This window comes from Eschrichtius robustus, chromosome 1, assembly GCF_028021215.1.
Source record: "Eschrichtius robustus isolate mEscRob2 chromosome 1, mEscRob2.pri, whole genome shotgun sequence".
NCBI lineage: Eukaryota > Metazoa > Chordata > Mammalia > Artiodactyla > Eschrichtiidae > Eschrichtius > Eschrichtius robustus.
In genome coordinates this window covers 131,117,701-131,138,030 of record NC_090824.1, presented here as the reverse complement: position 1 = coordinate 131,138,030, position 20,330 = coordinate 131,117,701, and the positions used below count along the sequence as shown (strand labels likewise).

The 20,330-nt window shown below is 51.4% G+C and overlaps 1 pseudogene; it reads right to left on the bottom strand.

Annotated features, from left to right (window-relative positions):
• Positions 1-17,014, bottom strand: part of LOC137763033 (ras-related C3 botulinum toxin substrate 1 pseudogene) — a 112,802-nt pseudogene extending 95,788 nt beyond the window's left edge.
• Positions 17,015-20,330: the final 3,316 nt, after the last annotated feature.

Sequence of the window (20,330 nt, the reverse complement as noted above, 5' to 3'; positions counted from 1 at the left end):
AGGTTCCAAATGGAGGGTAAAAATCTTTTAACAAGGCGATAAAGGGAGGCGGGGGTGCAGGACACGGGGCGGGTCCCTCGAATTTCCAACGTGCAGACCCCAGCAGACCCCAGCCGCCTTAAACTAAGTGTGTGACCTGGGTCAGCCTCAGGCTGGGAGGCCTTTTTCATCACCGCAGGCAGCTGTCCCTGCCAGCAACCTGAGACTCTGGAGGAAGGGAGAGCCAGGCCTCCCCTGAGGGGCCCCTGGCCAGGATCTGAGGATCCTGAGGCCAACAGTAGCGTTGAGGGGGTCAGGGTGGGAGTGAGCAGTCCCGGTCCCTGGGCCTGGCTCTGCACCGCCTGGGGTTCCTGACCCAGGTGGGTCCTGCCCTAAGGTGTGCCTTACGAAGTGACCTGCACGATCCCTACCCCACCCCACATACGTGGCCCTTGAGGGTGGCACCGCACAGCCCGCAACGTGGAGCCCCGAGCCCGGCGCAGGGCAAGTCATCAGTAACTGCTGACTCTGCGGGCCCTTCTGGTGCTGATTTTCTGCGGTTCTCAAACTTGAGGTGTTCCGTCGGTCCCAAGTTACCACGGCTGTACCCTGCAGTCATTCCCTGACTGGCAATGCCCTGGGGGCAGCTGGAGCTCTGAAGGAAGCCCCCTCAGAAGCAGGACCTGCACTCTCTGCCAGCTCCTTTCTAGTGGGTTCCATGAAGGCAGCGGTTGGCCCCATTCAGCTCTGGAACCCCAGTGTCTGCCACAGGGGCAAAGCCATGCTCAAACACAAACTCTTGGTGTTGGCGATCCAGTAAACTGTCATGAAATTGAAACCGTCAACTTATTAGATCGAAGAGATTTTAGAGAAGTCTCACCAAAAATTAAAAGTCTCACCCATCTCCACTATCTGGACCAATTACTGAACCTCTCCAATTCAAAACCAATTACTGACTCAGTTTCCTCATCTGTAAAATAGGGATAGTGAAAGGATTTACCCCATAAGGTTGTTCTTAAGTTATATGAGTTAATTCCTATAAACAGCTGAGGACAGCATCTGACATATAGTATTTAGTCATTTATTATTACGTTTATTATTATTAATTAGTTATTAATTACTATTATCATTAGTTAGATAGTTATTTTTCTCTTCACCTGTTTGCTGCCTCCTGGAATTCCTTTAACCCTTTCACCACACAAGGGAGGTGAGACTGGGAAGGCAGACGAATTTGGACGGCCATTGTGACTTAATAATAAGCCCTTGCAGCTCAACAGCGCATTGCAGGTGTTCAGAACTCCCAATCAGCATCGCATTTGATCCTTACAACAAACCCAAAATCCAGAAAGGCGAGTACTGTTCTCCCCACTTACAGATGAGAACACTGAGTCACAAAGAACAAGGGAGTCGTCTAGGTGACCCAGCTGGGCAGGGCAGAGCATAGATTTGAATATGAATGAGAAATCATTTGTGCAGTCAAGAAATGTGTACTGAGCACGGGTGGGCCAGGCCCCAGGGATGCGAGAGAGAGAGACAGACGGACGACAAACTCGGTCCCTGCTCTCCTAGAGGTAACACTTCTTAGACAACGAGCCAGAGAAAGGTGAGTAAATGAATAAAGATCACAGCCTGTGATCAGGGCTATAAAGATAATAAGCAGGGTGCTATGATCAAGACTAAAGAGGAATTCGTTCAGAGAAGACTCCTCTGAGGTCTGGGCTGAGCCCTGGAAGATGACAAGTGAAAGGAAGCCAGTGCCTTTCCGTTGCTCCCAGCTGCCTTACCTCTAATTCTCGCTAAAGTGTACTTGATTAACTATAGGACTGAGCCTGGAAGCGAGATGTGTAAGTGGAAGGGCAGAGGGAATCCGAGGGCAGTGTGGAGGCCCTGGGAGAGGAGAGGAAGGATGGCGTAGAGAAGGAGAGGGTTTGGAGAAGCCGAGGGGCCTTGCAAAGGTAAGGATGTGAGTTGCAACTTTCGAGGGCTTTGCTAAACAGAAAGGCAGGCTTGGAGGCTTGGGGAGAAACTCTCATCAGTGAGAAGGAAGGATGCATGCCTGAGCCCTCCCAGAGACAGGTGGCAATTTAAGGCTCTCAAGGCAGAAAAACGAAAATCATCTGTTCCTGGGAGGCGGGGTGCAGAACGAAGACATCATTCCTAACCCGAGTGGACAGAGAGAGCCTACAGGGCAGGTCCTTCCCTTCTCACAGCTGTCCTGACTTAGCTGGTCCCATGCTCCGCCCCACATCCTTAAAGAGTCCCTACTATGCGACCCACACTCTAGTTGGGGAGCTGAGAAGGCCTCTCTGGGGAAGCCCCATTTGCACTGAGGTACGAACGAGGAGGGGAGCTTGTATCTGGCAAAAGGAGCAGTTATGTGTGGTGTGTGCTGGTGAATTTCTAACAACTGGCTAGTAATAATAATAACAACTGGAGGGTGCAGTTGACTGGCAGCGTTTGCCGATTTCCACGGTGTAAATACTCTTCTCACGGCAAGATGTGGGCAATCACAAGCCAGGGGGAGCTGGCTCTAGCCCATGACTGGCGTGGGTGTCCTCAGGCAGGCGGGCAGGTACTCGGCTGGTTAAAGAAGGGGAGCCCAGCCGTGGGACCCAAGGAGGTTGCTGGCCTTGGAGGGGGTGTGGCCTTTAGCCATCAAGTGGCATGTGTAGATTGTGACCACAGGTCTCTGTATCATGTTCCCGTGCCCCTCAGCGCTCTCCCTGGGCCCAGAGTCCCTGATGTTAAGTAACAAAGGGAGAGGTAATTAATTAGCTCCTCACAGGAGCTTTTCGTCTGGTAAGAGGGGCAGGCTCTCTGCAGCCGTGGATGGGATGCCCCTGGAAGTGCCCCTGTCTTCGTGTCACTGACAGGACCCAGATCACATACAAGCTGTGGGTTCAGCATCCCTTCTGCATGAGGAGATCCAGCTGGGCAGCCAGGCTGGGGGGCAGGGCGGAAAGGTAAGGTAGAGACCCAACTTGTGCCCCTCGAAAGGCCTGGCCTCAAGAGCTGTTGGATTATGGGGCGTCTCTCCATTCCCATTTTAGAGAAGGCTAGAGCAGGGCAGAGGGGGACCAAGTGCTGACATGTAGGTAGAGAGCCTCCCCAGCTTCAGGCACCCAGGAGGATCAGCCACTCACAGGAAGCAGGGGGAGGAGGCTTGGAAAGGGTAGGACTGAGTGATGGGGCCTTGAGGACAGGGGACCTTCACTTCCCACTCCACCCATCACCCTGCACCAGGCACCCTGCATCTAGGCCATCCTAATTTTCCCAGTCTGAATCTGCCCTAGAAATCCTCTGTGCACCACCTATTCATCCTTCCTTCCCCCTGGCAACCAGTGATCTTTTTGCTGTGTCCTTTTTTGCCTTTCCTAGAATGTCATGTAGTTGGAATCATATAGTACGTAGCCTTTTCAGATTGGCTTCCTTCACTTAGTAGTAAGCATGTAAGGTTCCTCCATGCCTTTTCCTGGCTTGATAGCTCATTTCTTTTTAGTGCTGAAAAATATCCCATTGTCTGGATGTACCACAGTTTCTTTATCCTTTCACTTGCTGAAGGACGTCTTGGTTGCTTCCAAGTTTTGGCAATTATGAATAAGGCTGCTACAAACATCCACGTGAAGGTTTTTGTACGGACATAAGTTTTCGTCTCCGTTGGGTAAATAACATGGAGTGCAACTGCTGGATTGTACGGTAAGAATATGTTCAGTTTTCCAAACTAAACTGTTTTCCATAGTGGCTGTACCATTTTGCATTCCCGCCAGCAACGAATGAGAGTTCCTAATCCTTCTCATCCTCACCAGCATTTGGTGTTGTCAGTGTTGTTTGTAATTTGGCCATTCTTAATAGGTATATAGTGGTCTTATTGTTTTAATTTGCATTTCCCTAGTGACATATAATGTGGAGGATCTTTTTATATGCTTACTTGCCATTTGAGTATCTTCTTTGGTGAAATGTCTGTTCAGACCTTTTGTCTATTTTTTAACTTGGGTTGTTTATTTTCTTATTGTTGAGTTTTAAGAATTCTTTGTATATTTTGGATAACATTCCATTATCAGATATGTCTCTTGCAAACGATTTCTCCTAGTCTGTGGCTTGTCTTCTCATTTTCTTGATGAGTTAATTTTCTTCACTATTAAAATAATTACTGCATATACAGCATGCCGATAACGAAAATCAAAAGAAAAAATATTTTTGATTCTATTCCTCTAAGGATGATAATAATAATGATGATAGTGACAACCATTCCCATCTTTGGAACACTCGCAGTGTTCTGGGTGCTGGGAATCATCTCACATGATCCTGCCCCAGAACCTTGTCAGGCAGATATTATTACGCCCATTTTACAGGTGCTAAAGAAGAAGCTCAGAGAAATGAAGCGGCTAGACCCCAACTGCATACTACTAAGTAATGGAGCCAGTATTCAAATCCAGCACCGTCAGTGCCAGAGTCCTTGTTCTGAACCGGGCAATTTCAGACTGTGCCATTTTCATCTGGAACCTCCCCTAGTTGGAAGCTTAAGTACAGTTCATGCCTCTCCTGCCCCCAGACCCTCTTAATTTTTATCGCCTTTTTTTTTCAACTTTAGGATCTCCCTGGGAGATAGGCGTCCTCACAGAAGAACAAACTGAGACTCTGAGAGGTTAAGTGACTTGCCCAAAGTCACACAGCCAGCTGGTGTGCGAGCTCGGATGAGCCACTTCCCGAGGATTCACACCCTGTGCCGCCAGACCCCGCAGTTCAACTCTTCCCACTACTTGGAGTGGCCCCAGAAAAATCACCCCGGGGCTAGACTGTTGCCGTCACTGCCTATCTTGCTTTCCTCCCTCCCCCCACCCATCCCTGTGTGACTTCTAGAGGGATCCTTCTAAACTGCCAACCTAATCATGGCCCTCCCCGGTAATGGTCATCCTGTGGCTTCCTTCCATCCTCAGGAGGATTCCCAAACTCCGTGGCACGGCACCCCAGGCTGCCAGCATCCTCTCTCTCCTGCCTCTGTACCCTTGCCCGCGGCCTTCTCAGCTGAGCCAGACCACCTGCATCTACTCTTTCTCGAGCCTCCAGGACTTGCTACACAAGTCCTGCTCTTCTGCCTGGTACACCTTCTCTCCTCCTTTGCCCCTGACTCCACCTAAGCCCGGAAGAGGCAGAGATGGCAGCGGAGGATGTACTTGGGAGGTGGCACCGTCGTGATTCCCTGAGGGAGCTGTTCACAGGAAAGATTCAGGGCGGAAGCCCTTCCCCAGACCCTGTCCTCAGGGGCCGCCGTGCGAGTGGTCCATGGGAGGTGGGGTGGGAGATTCCAGACCTGCTTTTTCCCAGGTAGGCTGGTGATGCTGGGGCCACCCCAGGAGTGGAAAGTACCTCCACACCCCCCCTTCCCCGGCCTGCAGGGGCCCCAATCCCAGTTCCTCTTGGTGTTACCATCAGTGGCACAACGATGGTAGCTTCCTACTGTACGCCCCGGAGGCTGACCTCCCCGTCACCGGCCCCAGCATTCCAGTTAAAGAGGAAGGGGGCAGAACAGGAAGTGGGACTCCTGCCCTAGCAACCCCACACTCTACTGGGAGCCTGGCAGGCATGGGGATGGGGAGAGATAGCAGAGGAAGGGATTTTTCTCAGCATTATTGAAAGCCGTTAGACATCTCCAAATGACCCCCCCGACCCCGGATATTTTTGCAAACTCTCTGATTCGTGGCATTTAATTCAGCATTTAATGAGCTCCTGCTATGTGCCTCCCCACGGAGCTAAGCGTTGTTGGCACGTAAGTTCATAAGTCCAGCCTTTAATGTAAATAGCACTGGCATGTGACCAAGAAGATCTGGGTAGTTGAGTCCTGCTCTGCAATTATTAGCTCCCTGGCCATGGGCACACCAGGAAACCTTCCAGGCTTCTATTGCATCATCTTTAGAACGGGGACGGTGATCTCTATCCAAGAGAGCTGCAAGGGAGCAAGAATGTGAAAATGACCTTATACGCTGGACATCACCGTACAAAGGTCAGGTGATGCTCACAGCCTAAGTGCAGAGACCCACACTTGCCCAACTAACCACAGGGCAGGGGGAGTGACTCGTTCTGACCAAGGGGGTTCGGCAAGGGGGGGGGGAAACAGTAAAGAAAAGGCCTTAAAGAGTGGGTGGGATTCCACGAGCTCAAACAGAGAAGAAAGGGCATTCAGGTAGAAGGAACCCAAGAGCAAAGGCTAGAGGTGTGATCTACACCACCTAAGGGAGCCATGGGAGGGTTTTGAGGTTACACTGGCTCCTAGGGAGGGATGGAGTGGAACTGCCGAGCCCAGTGGCCCAGCTGAGCGATTCAGAGGCTTGAGCCAGCCGCACTCTCTAGAGGAGAGGGGAAGCCTGCCGAGGCTCCCCCCACCCCCCCCCCCACCCCCCCCCCCCCCCCCCCCCCCCCCCCCCCCCCGCCGCAGGCCAGGCCGCAGGATCTGCCAGATGGAAGTGGGAAGCTAAGAGGGTGGGAGCACGGGGGCCGGGCTGAGCCAGCTGCCTGCCCACAGCCCCTCCCCCAAGCCCACCCCCACCCCCTGGGAGCCTGGAGACCTGTTTGTTTTCCTTGTAAAGAGGGGAGCCCTGCCCTTTGTGAGATTTCTGCTTAGGAAAGAGCAGAGCAGAGCCCACTTGTGCTGCTGCCTGGATTTCCAGCTATCGACACAGATTCTGACAATGAAAGCAAAGGCCAAGAGAGGCTGAGACAGGGTGGCTGATTAAAATGTTCTTCCCCGGGTTGTTCAGCTCTGCCCTGGGAAGGCTCGCTGGAAAAGCCGGGGAGGAACCATCTCCTCCAGAGCTGCAGGCCCAGGTAGAGGTGGTGCTTTGAAAAGGGCCGAGGAGTTTCTGCACCCCCCCCCCCCCCCCCCCCCCCCCCCACCCAATCCAGCGGCTGGCTCCAGCTCCCAGGTGCACTGCTTTTGTGGTCACCCTAGGGCAATAACCAGGGTTACAGTGTGTGACTGTAATTCCTTTCAGGCTTCGTGTTGTTTCTACAAAGGGGCAATGAGAGTACCACTTCATGGGCCTTTGTTATAGGTCAGATTCGCCCAAGAAGGGACTCTGAGATGGAGCAGGCTTGCCAGATCAAACACAGGATGCCCAGTTAAATGTGAATTTCAGATAAACGAAGGGTTTTTGTTTAGCGTATGTCCTGTGTAATACTGGGGATATACTTATACTAAAAAAAAAAAAAAAAAAAAAAAAAAATGCGTTTAACCAAAATTCAGATTTCAGTGGGTATCTTGCATTTTTACTTGCTACGTCCGACAACTGTAAAGTGGAGTGTTCGAATGCAGGGGTTTTACTGAGGGGAGTTCTCGGGGTCGATACGAGCAGCGAGGGCAGCAGGAAGGGGCAGAGGGAGAAGGCAGAGGGCTGCGACACTGTCACACAGAGGTCTCAGGCAACCTGCAGGAATGCTCTGGAGCTGGGTGGCCTTTCAGAGCTACCCAACCTGAGGCTGGGGCCCTGGGCTTCTACACTCCCACAGCCCACCCGTCATTGGATTCTGGCTTTCCCAGGTGGTGCAGGAGTGTGACCTTGGGCAAGGGGGCTTTCCTCTGCTGAGGGCAGTTCTGGGAGCTCCCAATACTCCCCGCAGCTGGGGCCTGGGGCCTCCGTCCTCGGGGGAGTCTGGGCCGTAGCCCACCCCTGCAACCGTGCGTGACCCGATGGTTGTACAGTTTGAGGAGACGATTGTGTGAACAGCTTAGTGTGGGCCTGACACCTAGTAGTCGATGATTTTAGCATCCCCCATACAAAGGCCGGGTCACTTAGCCTGGCCTCCAAGGCCATCAACCATCCAGCTCCGAGTTACCTGCTCTTCCAATCTCCCTTGGCTCCTTTTTTTTTTTTTTTTTTTAATTTATTTATTTTGATTTATTTATGGCTGTGTTGGGTCTTCGTTTCTGTGCGAGGGCTTTCTCTAGTTGTGGCACAGGCTCCAGACGCGCAGGCTCAGTAATCGTGGCTCACGGGCCCAGTTGCTCCGCGGCATGTGGGATCTTCCCAGACCGGGGCTCCAACCCGTGTCCCCTGCGTTGGCAGGCGGATTCTCAACCACTGCGCCACCAGGGAAGCCCCTTCGGCTCCTTTTTGAGAGCCCTTTCCAAAGTCAGTCCTGTTGATTTACCATCTGGGAGGGGGATTCTGTTCACAGCTCCCCCTCTGTGTTGACGGCCAAATCTGCTCTAGCCTTCAATTCTGCAGGTCCCAACCAACAGCATAACGCGGGGCTTCTAAAGACTCTCTCCAGCCCAGATCCCCTAGTCACAGTTGTGGAGGCTTTGGTCTTCCTCTGCCTTGGTCTGGCCTCGTTCTCGTCTTAGTTAGGCGTTATGAGGCTGCAGTTAATTGGGTTGGAGAGGGCATGCTCCTCATTGGCTAAAAGGGGCTCCCTGCACTGCCAACTGTGGAGGCCGCCTGGCTCTGGTTCCCAGTGTCTGTCTGGATTTGGCCTTTGTAGGGTGGGAGGCTGCAGGCAGGTGGGCAGGGGCTGCATCCACGTCAGGCTCTCGCTAGCTCCAGATGAGCAAGTCCCCAATCCCATCTCACCCACCCACACACACACATCTGTTACCCACTGAAAACCCACCCTCACTTGCATTTTCCCATTGCAAGGACTCCAGGGGCCCTCTGATTAACATTGACCTCCAGCATTTGGGGCTCTGAGTCCCCAGCTTCCCCTCTTTTCATGTCTCCCACTAATGTGAGACATATTTAAGTTCCGGAAGCAGAGGATCTAGCTCTAGGAGAAAAGCATCTAAGTTTGGATTTAGATAAAGAGGTTAAGGGGTCTGAACACATTGAGACAAAGCAGTTGACATGTCCTCATTCATTCAGAATCACTAACAGTCATTGAAAGCTTGCTGCCAGCCCACGTTATCCCACTTAATTCTCACAACCACCCTGTCAGGAAGGCACCATTAATATCCCCATTCTACCGATGAGGAAACTGAGGCTTAGCAAAAACAAGTGTTTTGCCCAAGGTTCCACAGCAAAAAAAAAAAAAAAGAAAAGCAGAAGAATCAGAATATCAACCCACATCTGTCTTCCAAGAGCACTTGGGCTCTGAATAGAAGAATGTACCCTGCACTAGGTTGCATGAATTCATCTGTTTATGCTCAGGCTTGATGGCCCTGAGTCATTGTTATTTTCAATATCATTATTCTTGTGAAACAGTTAAACAGCAAGGAAAGACAGAACACCCCAAAAGCCCAAGTCAGGCTGAGATTGGCACAGTCAGGAGGTTGGCCGGAAGAAGTAGGAGGGTACCAGCCAGGAGTCGGGTGCGGGAAACAGAAGCCACTTTAGCGATGTGACACAGACAGCGTTCAGTGGAAGGAATTGGTATCTGAGATACCACTGGAAGGGCTAGAGCAGAGGGCTGGGGCTGGGCCTCTGGGAATCATACCTAGAACTCCACAGAACTTGTCTGCCAGAGGGGCTGCCTCTGTTTTTTTTCTTTCAATTACGGTAAAAAGCACATAACATAAAATTTACCATCTTAATCATTTTTAAGTGTACAGTTCAACAGTGTTAACTAAATTAGCTCATTGTTGTGCAACAGATCTCTAGAATTTTTTTCATCTTGCAAAACTGAAACTCAGTACCCATTTCCCCTCCCCCCAGCTCCTGGCAACCACCATTTTACTTTCTGTTTCTATGAATTTGACTACTTTACATACATGAAGTAAGTGGGATCATACAGTGTTTGTCTTTTCGTGACTGGCTTGTTCCGTTCAGCATAATGTCCTCAAGTTTTACCCATATTGTAGCACATGACAGAATTTCCTTCTTTCTTAAAATTGAGTAATATTCCATTGTATGTATATATCACATTCTGTTTATCCATTCATCCATAGATAGACACTTGGGTTGCATGCACCTCTTGGCTATTGTGAATAATGCTGCAATGAACACAGGTGTGCAAATACCTCTTCAAGATCCTGCTTTCAGTGGTTTTTAGGTGTATACCCAGAAGTGGAACTGCTGGATCCTATGGTAATTCTATTTTTAACTTTTTTTTTTTTTTTTAAGATTGATTGATTGATTGATTGATTGATTGATTGCTATGTTGGGTCTTCGTTTCTGTGCTAGGGCTTTCTGTAGTTGCGGCGAGCGGGGGCCACTCTTCATCGCGGTGCGCGGCCCTCTCACGATCGCGGCCTCTCTTGTCGCGGAGCACAGGCTCCAGACGCGCAGGCTCAGTAATTGCGGCTCACGGGCCTAGTCGGTCCGCGGCATGTGGGATCTTCCCAGACCAGGGCGCGAACCCGTGTCCCCTGCATTGGCAGGCGGATTCTCAACCACTGCGCCACCAGGGAAGCCTATTTTTAACTTTTTGAAGAGCCTCCATACTATTTAACACTCCCAACAGTCAGTGCACAAGGGTTCGAATTTTACCACATCATCCCTAACACTTGTTATTTCCTTTTTTTAATATAATGGTCATCCTAATGAGGTTGAGGTGATATATCATTGTGGTTTTGGTTTGCATTTCTCTAATGACTAGTGATGTTGAACATCTTGTCCTGTGCTTGTGGGCCATCTGTATATCCTCTTTGGAGGAACTCCTATTCAAGTCCTTTGCCCGTTTTTAAATCCAGTTATCTATTTTTTTGTTGTTTACCTGTGGGAGTTCTTTATATAATCTGGATATTAGCCCCTCATCAGGTATATGATTTGCAAATATTTTCTGCCACTCTGTAGCCTTTCACTCTGTTGGTTGCTTCCTTTGACACACAGAAGTTTTAAGTTTGATATAGTCCCATTTGCCTATTTTTGTGTTTATTGCCTGTGCTTTTGGTGTCGCGTCCAATAAATCACTGCCAAATCCAATGTCATGAAGGTTTTTGCCCCATGCTTTCCTCTAGGACCCTTGGCGGGAGGGCTGCCTGGCACAGTCAGGAGGATGGGGGGATAGATGGCCACCTCTAGCATCTCTGACTTGACGAATACCTGGTGTTACCAAGAGTCAGAGCTTAGAAAGCTGCACTACCCATCACAACTTACCCTTGACACTTATGAAACTAGTGATTAGATACCGGAACAGGGGTGCAGAAAAAACCACCATCCTTACAAACACATCACCATTCAGAAACGATTGGGGTAGCCAGAGATGGTCTCTGCCGTACTGCTGCTTTCCTATCTTGCTTGAGAGCATCTAATTGTTGAACTGTATTTTTGTTCAGGACCCTTGCAAGGAAGGAGTCTAGAAGTGTGATGCTTAGCTGTCAGCCTCTGCAGTATAGGAAGGTGCCTAGTAAGGAAGTTGGAATGCATGATGAGTGCTGGGGGCCAAGGTAACACATAAGATGATGTATCAGAAAGTGCCAGGGCCTTGCTTAGCAGACAGTGGAGCATTAGTTCACTGTGACTTTCCAAGCACAAAGGAATGGTGGGTTGATGAGGCAGGGTGGTACTGGGTAGAGCAGTTCAATGCTCATGAGCACTGACTCTGCAGCTGGACAGGGCTGGGGTGGAACCCCAGGTCTCCCACTCCTGAGCTGAGTGACTTGAGCAGATCACTGGGTCTCCCTGGGTTTCCCTTCTGTCCTCTATAAAAGGGCAGGTGTGGGTGGTGGGGAGGGAGGGAGATGGCCCAGAATTATCTACAGCTCTCCGCTTTGAGCCATCCAGCCCGCTCTGAGGGTGTAAGAGTGGCCCTCAGCCTCCCAGAGTCTCCCTTTCCGCTTAGGCCATTTCACAAGCGCAAATGGGAAGCCAGATTAGCACTAAGGACTCCCTAGGTGTGAAGACAATGCAAGGTCTTCTACTAATGAGGCATCGGCAGTGCCCCTCCCAGCGAGTGGGGCTTCTACAGCCCTTCTCACTAAGCGGGAGAAAATTCTGTAGTCACAGCTGAGAATGTCTGGACAGATATCATGTAGTTTAGTGATTCTAAAACTTCTTATTTAGCTCCGGAACCTCCTCTTTATTTCCCCAAAGTATTTTGTAGAACCTAATGTATTAAACAGATAAAAATTGGAGAGCTTCCAACGGAAGTGGGGGAGGGGATCCCTGTCTCCACCCTCTCCACTTCCCCATCTTCTTCCCACCCCATCAACTTCTGCAGATCCCAGGACCGCCTTAGAGCACAGTTTAAAAACCTGACTGGGTTATTCCAACGCCAGAAGGCCTAATTCTGGTCAAACTCACCATTATCAACTTGTGCGGTGGTGTACAAACCACCTTCTCTCCTTGATCGTCAGTTTTTTCATCTATCAGATGGAGATATTTCCCTGCTCTACATGTTGTGTCTTGCTTACCAGTCCATAGATATGATAGTGCCGTAAGCTGAACACACGGCTTTCGTTTCGTTTGTACCTTGCCTCCTTCTGCAGATGTTCTGCAGTGGGTCAGCGGTCAAACAACACGTTGGTCCTCCAGACTTTCAAAATGAGTCTTTTTTGCAATTCTACTCCAGCATGAAAATCTGAAATGGTCTATCAGCCTTATTTCCTTCTTTCTTACATCAGAAGCCCCTCCCTCTTCTACTGCCCCCATCTCTCCATGTTCCCAGAATTCCAGGTCCACCTGCAGCCTGGACCTTCACAGTCTCCGTCACTCTCTTCCCTCTGTACCCCCAGCCTTGCCCCAGCCCACCCTTCTCAAGTTGCCCCAGGCTCCCTCCTGCAGGACCTTCATTCCAGCAAAGGCACCTCCAAAGAAGGCAAAGTGTACATATGCCATTCCTGGGCCACACCTCCCCCACCGAACTCCACACTACCTCATCCTACTTAGCCTTCCACCTGGATGTCTTTCAGAGCTGGGCCAACAGCTACTTTCCTGACTATTTCCCAGTGTAATACAGATGCCCAGAGGGGCCAGGCTTAATGTCCTCACTTGGAGGAGCTACCAGGAAATCCCAGGACCTTGTCTAGAGCCAGCCCTTCATAGAGAGACTTTATTTGAACAACTACATAATTGCTAATTTGTAGGGCAACCTTTAAAATGGCTTAAAGTCTACACAAGGGAGGATGCCAGGGCTAGGTGGTTCTAATTACCTTCTGGTAGAGCTCTATTCTCTGAGAATAGAGAAAAGAGAAGAAAACGGGTCTAAAGACCCTGATCCTGTGTTTGAAGATAGAGGGTCTGAGTTCAACAACCACTTCTTCACATCCTAGACAAGTGATACCTTTCTGTATCTCAGTTTGCTCATCTGCAAAATAGGAACAGAGAGAGATCCCCTGCTTGTTAAGGTTAGGTGAGACAGGTTTGTCAGGGCTCCTGGACCTCAGTGCTATGCACATCTGGGACTGGATCATTCTTTGCTGTGGGGTTGTTCTGTGCACAGTAGGATGTTTAGAGGCATCCTTGGCCTGTACTCACTAGATGCCAGCAGCACCACAACCCACAATTGTGACAACCAAAAATGTCCCCAGATAGTGCCAACATCCCCTTAGGAACAAAATCCCTCCTGGCTGAGAACCACTAGTATACGTAAGCACACTGGATAAACAAACTCTTCACTGTTATTGCCTGTATGCGACAAACAGACTTTTATCAATTCATTTACTAAAAGGATATAAAGCTGAGAGCAGATTTGGAAGTGAAAATCAAAGCTGTGAGGCAAATACAGATCCTCTCCTCTCTCCTCGCCGAACCCGCAACCACCATCAAAGACCAAGTGTGCTTGGTGACAGTCCCCCCCTTAATCATCCAGCCTGACCCAGAGCACTCCCCTCTGCTTGCTGGCCTGGATAATTCTTGCGGCATGGGCCTCACCCTTGTGAAGTTGGATGCATTAATACCAGCAAAATATTTCTTAATCTCCTAAGCCTCCTCTTTGAATCCTTAAAAAGGAAAGAAAGAAATGGCACAAATCTCTTAATTAGGACGCCCGATCACTTCGATAAATATTTACCGGGTTCCGGCATGAGGCATAGAAACCCTGCGCCCTTAGTCAGTGGAGGTCAGCAAAGTGCGCCTTGGGAACAGCGGGATGTGGTGGAGCTCGGCTTTGGATGGAATGCTGGGAGAATGTTTCCAGACTTAAGCTTCTGCTAAAGACAGGTGAACAAACACATTCCATGCCTACTCAGCACAGAGTCCCAGGTGGACAGAAGGGGCTCATTAAATTACTGCCCGGCTTCCTTAGCTTTCCGGAGAGAGGTGGTGGCCTCCTCTGCCAGTTGGGCCACCAGGCAAGCAAACCATCCCCAGCATTCTCTAGAACGTCCCGGCTGGGCACCTTTGCCCCTGTCTGGAACCCTCCCCTTCCTCTCCACTTAGCCACACCGAGGGCCACCCTCTATAGGCAGCTTCCCTGACTGTCAACCTCCACCCTTCTACCCAATACTGCTTCCCTGCATAGACTCTATTTGGTTCTTAGGGCCTACATACAGCCTGGAATTAGGGGTTGTCCTGCCTTGTGTATGTTCCAAAGGCAAAGGCTTCCCTTAGATTTTGGTACCTCCAAAGAGGTCTTACACAGAGTAGGCTTTCTGTAAATTCTTGCCAGGTAAGCAATCAAGTGTCACTGTTCCCATTCTACAGATCTGGAAACCGAGACCCTGAGAGTTTCAGGGTCTTCCCCAGGATCTTGCAGATCCTCAGGCCACCTGATGCCCAGGCTGGGGCTGCCACACAGTACTAATGAGTGGATTCCTCTCTCCTGACCTTAGGAGACTTTAGAGACAGATTTCACTGGAGTCTGAAATAGAAGTTGGGATGAGGGCAGGGGTCTTAAGGAAGGGAGCCAAAGCACGTTGTCAGGTGGCAAAACACAGAAAGGACCCAAGGAAGCAGAAAGCACCCTGGCGCAGGCTGAGGGGGAAAGGTTTCTGTTAGAAGTCTTTGTTCAGCCTGGTCCCCTTTACCCACTGGCACTTCTGTCCATCCTTCTTGGCTGAGCTCAAGCTCCACCCTTCCAGGGAGCCCTCAGAGAACGTCCCCGTCACAATTCCTGTTCTCCCTCAGAGCCAGACCACTTCATACTCATATACTTCATTGTTGTGGCTTGTCTTCTCAGAAATGCTATGGACTCCACTGCTGTTTAGTCGGACTTCTCTGCCCCCAGAACCCCTCACCCCTCCAAGCCCTCCAAGACTTAGCTTTGAATTGCCCCCTCCCTTCTGCCCTCCCCCTCCCACACACACCTCAAGGGTCTTTGGGCAGTATGGATGTCCAAGGTCATCTGAGGACCACGATAAAGAATGGGAATTCCAGAGAAGGAGGGGAAGGCCTGATGACCTCAGGAGGGGCTTCAGCGAGCTGGGTGTTCCCACCGGGGCTTGGCTACTGCCTGGATTATTCCCTGCAAGGGCTGGGACATTAGACCTTCCTCATCTCTGCAGGCACCCACAAAATGTGCAAGGAGTTGAATCATCTGATGGTTCTGCATCATCATCATCATCATGGCCAACATGGCTAACTGTTATTGATCACCTAATGTGCCAGGTTCTGTACTAAGTACATTGCATGCATTAGCTCCATCAGTCCTCAAAACAATCCTCTGAGGTGGACAGGATTGTTATCTCCACTTTACAGACGAGGAAATGGAGGTTTAGCAAGATTAAATAAGTCCCCCAAGGTCACATAGCTGGGACCAGCCAGAGAACTGGAAGAGGGGTAGGGAGACCCTGGGAAGTTCCCCAGCCTCTCAGAACTCAGTTCCCTTCCCTGAAATGAGGTGGTTGCAGGAAGAGCTCCCTCTGGGACTTCCTGGGGCCCTCCAGTTTCCTGTGATCTGTCCTGCAGCCCTGATCTCTATTCCCAGGAAAGCCAAGCTTGCACAGTGGAGTGTGGGGGGGGTGAAGACTCCGGAGCCAGATTGCCTGGGTTCAAGTCCATCAGCCACTGAAGTGACTCTGGGCAAGTCATTGTACCACTGCGTGTCAATTGCCCCCTCTGTAAAATAGGGGTGATACTGATAGTACCCACTTCATTCACTGTGAGAGGATTAAGTGTGTTAATATTTGTCAAGTGCTTAGAACAGTGTCTGGGACAGAGTTAAGCACTATGTAAGAGTATGTTAAATAAATAAAAATTCCCTTTCCTTTCACTCTGTGGTGAGGTGCTCACTTGTGGAAGAAGGCTGGGGATGACTGGGGGGGGGGCGGGTAGGGGTGTTGAAGGTGGGGGGACAGAACTGCCCTAGCAAGTCAAGGGCCAATCATCAGAGGAGCCTTACAGAATCAACCAAAGGGGAGAGGGGAGAGAAAGATTTCTCTTCCCTTTGGGCAGTCCCAACAACAGACCTTTAGAAAATCAAAGCCAGTGGAGGCTGGGGGGGCGGGGAGGAGGGATGATAGGGAGAGATCTGAAACCCACCCAAAGTACTACTGAGCTCTTCCTCAAATAGAAGGTCACAGCCCAGTGGCTGACCTGAGTCAGACCCTTTGATTGCTGGGAAAGGGAGAAAACATATACTAACACTTTATCTAAAGTGTTTGACAATTATTTTTTAAAAACCAGAAAAGCAGCTCTTGGAGCTGGCAAACAGCTGCCCACCAACCACCCTGTACCCCAAATGAGGGGCTGGGGAACCTCCGCTCTGCAAATCCAGGCCGGACTTTCTGTCTCACCGGGTGACTTTTTTTTTTTTTTTTTTTATGCCAGGAATTCCTCTCCCACGTGGGGTGGACTCCGAGGTACTCAATTAAGCAGCCAATGAAAAGTCAGCTCTCCGGTAGCAAATGACCCTGACACTTCTTGTAACATAAACAGTTGAAACGTTTCCAATTAGAACTGGAGACAGAGACGTTTGAACTCTCTCTCTCCACTCCCCTCCTTCTTTAAAAATAATTGTCAAGCGCTTTGGACAGGGTGTTGTATACATGTTTTTTCTTTTCTCTCTTGAGCATAAAAAAAATGATTTTTCTCCTTGTTTTTCCTAATTTGTGGGGTGGCAAGGTGGGGGGTAGAGCGGTGGCGAGCTGAAAGGGGAGCTGGCCTGGTTGCTTACCTTTCCGCTCCTCTTCCGGCAGGAGGCCCAGACAGCCCAGCAGAGCTGGGAGTGATGCTGGGTGCAGAGCGAGTGGAAGCCAGGGGCTGGGGAGCTGGGCCTCTGACCTCATCGCCTGACCCTCAGAATGAATGAGTGAATATGAATGAATGAATGCCTTTCCTTTTGCAAAAGCTCGCGCCGGTCCAGCTCGCGCTAGCACAGGGGGCGCTGAAGTTGGCTGTTGAGACCGCTGCCCTGGACTATTAATCCTGACACCTCTGCCCAGCTTGGGGCAAGTTACTGAACTTTGTCGGCTTCTCTTTTTGACTCTATAAAATGGACTACCAGCCAGGCCGCTTCCTTCAGGAGTGAGGTGAGGATGAAGAGAGTTCTCGCCTGGGTAGCAGTGTCCTGCCTTGTACACAGAAAGTGCTTGGGCGCCGTTATCATTTCGGACTGGGTGGCGGAGCAGTCCAGTCGGGCCCTGCAGAGGAGGCGGCTCCCTGCAAAACGAGGTCGATGACACGCCCCGCGGGCTCCTCCAAGCTTGCAGGCCTGGCGCTGGCCGTAGGGCTGGGGCTCACAGGTGAACTCGCCGTGAGTCTGCTCTGCTCATGGGGTCCCCAGGAGAGTGGACGTCGGGGCAGGAGCGACGCCAAACCCGAGACGTCTCTTCTGGCCACGGTCTGCGTAGACCTGATCTAGGGCCCGGCCGACTGCGGGCGGGCGCCGTCGGAGCCAGTCTCGAGTGAGAGCGGAGAGGGAGAAAGCCGGAACAGGGGCCGCGTCCCGGGCATCTTGAAGGCATTGTGTTTAATAAATCCGGGCGAGACGCACACTCGCTCTCCCCCCCTCCTCTCAGCTCCCAAATCGAGACCTGCTGCGGGAGCCCCAGTTTATGGGGTCTTAAACCCCCCCTCCACTTTGATTAGCAGCTTCAAAGAGCTCCCTTTAAAGTTTGCCCCCTTCCCCGTCCCCACCTCCTTTTACATTGCCACCCCTCCCCCATCACTCCTTCTAGACTTCTGGACGACAACAGAACACTTAATGCAAGTTTAAAAGTGGGGGGAGAGTGGGGGGAAGGCTTCAGGCTTCCTCCTGAACGTGGGCCGTAGAAATTACCTGTTTCAGGCTTGCACAGGAGTCGGAGAACCGTGGAGTTTGGCTTTTTTTCCTTTTTCTTTTTTTCTTTTCTTTCTTTTTGTGTGTGTGTGTTTTTACCTTTTATTATTTAAATTGATACGTTTCATTACTAGGGAGAAAAATAAAATATTCCTTTGATACACAAAATCAAATTGATATTTAGCCTCTGCTTACTTTTTTATGCATGGCTCCTTTATACCACATGGTAGTGACAGATTGTTTGAGCTGGAAGGAAAAGCCATTCAAAGCTAATTAAGCAGCCATTCCAAGCACTATTTGCAAGCGGGAGGCTCAGAAGCCTCGGCATTTGTCAGCGCTCCCCCACCCCGCGTGGTTTTGACTGACAGCCTTGGTCTCGAACTGACAGCGCTCGGCAGCTTCACCAATCGGTAACAGAGAGTCCCATCAGCCGTCTCTGATTGGCCTTCCGGGCCTTGATCGGGGGCGGGGTCTGCGGCCCCCACGTGGGGGCAGGGGCGAGAAAGGGGCGGGGCGGGTGGGAAGCGGGTGCGCCCACCCGTGACGTAGGGGGGAGGGCAGAGAAGGGGGAGGGGGAAAGGAAGCTCCAAAGAGGAGCCATTTTGTGTCTAATGAATGCTGCGGCCAGATGCTCGCATCTGTCGAGCCGGGCTTCTCCCCCCCCCCACCGCCCTTCGGTGCGTGCCGCACACGATTTATGTTTTTATTTAGGAAAATAAATAAATGAAGAGAGGAGCACGGTTCGGGGCTGGCGGCCGGAACGGACGCGGGGAGGTTCAACTCCGAGGCGGGTGTTCACGTGTAACTCCCATCGCACCGGCCTCCGAGCGCCCGCTCGCTCTCAGCTCCTCATTAAGATGCAAAAGCAAACTCCAGCTCCTAATGAGGAGAAAATATAGATCCGGGGCCCGCCGACGGCCCCGGGGTGCGTGCGGGTTCGCGGAGATGCTGGAGGGGAGGGTCCGGGGGCCCACCTGGGCCCGCCCACCCGGCGGTGCCCGTGGGCTCTGGGACGCTGCCTCTCCAGCTTCCCAGCCTCTCGAGGGCCGCGTCCCCCAGGCCCGTCTGCCCTGACGTAACCCCGAGCACCAGAGATGGAGGCTATCGGTGTGCGGGCAAACTGGCCCCCGTTGTCGAGCGGCCTGTTTGACCGCGCGGGGAGTCCCGGAGGCGCGGGGGCGGGGGTGGGAGAGGAGTGCGCGGGGGCGGATGAGCGTCTGCGCCTCGCGGGGCGTCGAGGCTGGCGGCCGAGACGCCCACAGGCTCGCACACGCGCCGCTCCGCAGGTTTCCGCCGACGCGGTGACACTGCCGAGGGCGGGCTGAGGAAACCGGGTCGGAACTCGGAGCTCCCGGGCCGCGGTGAGGCCAGGCCGCCACCGCATTCCCGACTTCGCTTCCCTGGCCCCGGCTCTCAGTGAGCAGCTGCGGCGAGGGCGTAGCCGTCTCCACCGGGAAGGAGCCCCGGGTGGGGACAGCGTGGACTGAGCAGGGTGTCCGCGGGAGTCGGGCTCTTCCGTCTGCGGTGCCCGCCAAGCAAGAGTTCCTCCGACTTCTCGGGGGCAGCCGCCGCACATCAAAGATGCTGTTTATTTGGCTTTCTGAAAAGAAGGACAAATGAACAAAGAAGAAAAGCTGGGGGCCGTGGGGTCGGGGGTGGGCCGGAGAAGGGGTAAAGAAAGGGACACCCTCAGTTCCGAGCAAATTTTTTAAGGTGGGAGGCAACTTTGGGAGCCACCATTTTATCAGTCCTAAATCTTGTGAAAACATTAAAGTGACAAAGTGATTTTGTTTGTTTTATAGTATCTAATTGGGCTGCTTTGCAGACCTAATGGGATTAGAGGGAGGAATCGTTTTCCGCCACTGCAGAATAAACTGATACATTACTACCAGCCACAGGTTTTGAGGACTGTACAGCTTGTCTTTTTTTCTTTTGTTATTATTCCTCTGTCTTCCCTCCTTCCCCCTCCCGCCAAATAATTATTTGCTAGTAGATCGTGGGAAAAAAAAAAGAGAGGAGGGGAAAAAACCCCTAGCAGCACAGGACTATAATATATATCTATTTATTATATGTCTTTCGGTTAATTCCTGATCTGAGGAGCGCTGTTTTTCACTCCCATGCGAAAGTCACCAGCGGGTAGGGCCTGATTGCTACTTTTCATGCATAGTTTTAGACACAAGAGGGCATTGTGACGTCGCGCCCGGCGGCGCCCAGTCGCAGGCCGAGTCCGGCAGCCCCACGTGGGGGCCCCGCGCTCCCATTGGCCAGCGCCGGGCGAAGCTGCCACATTATTTTGTTACTTTTCAGTCCCTATTTGGAACTGC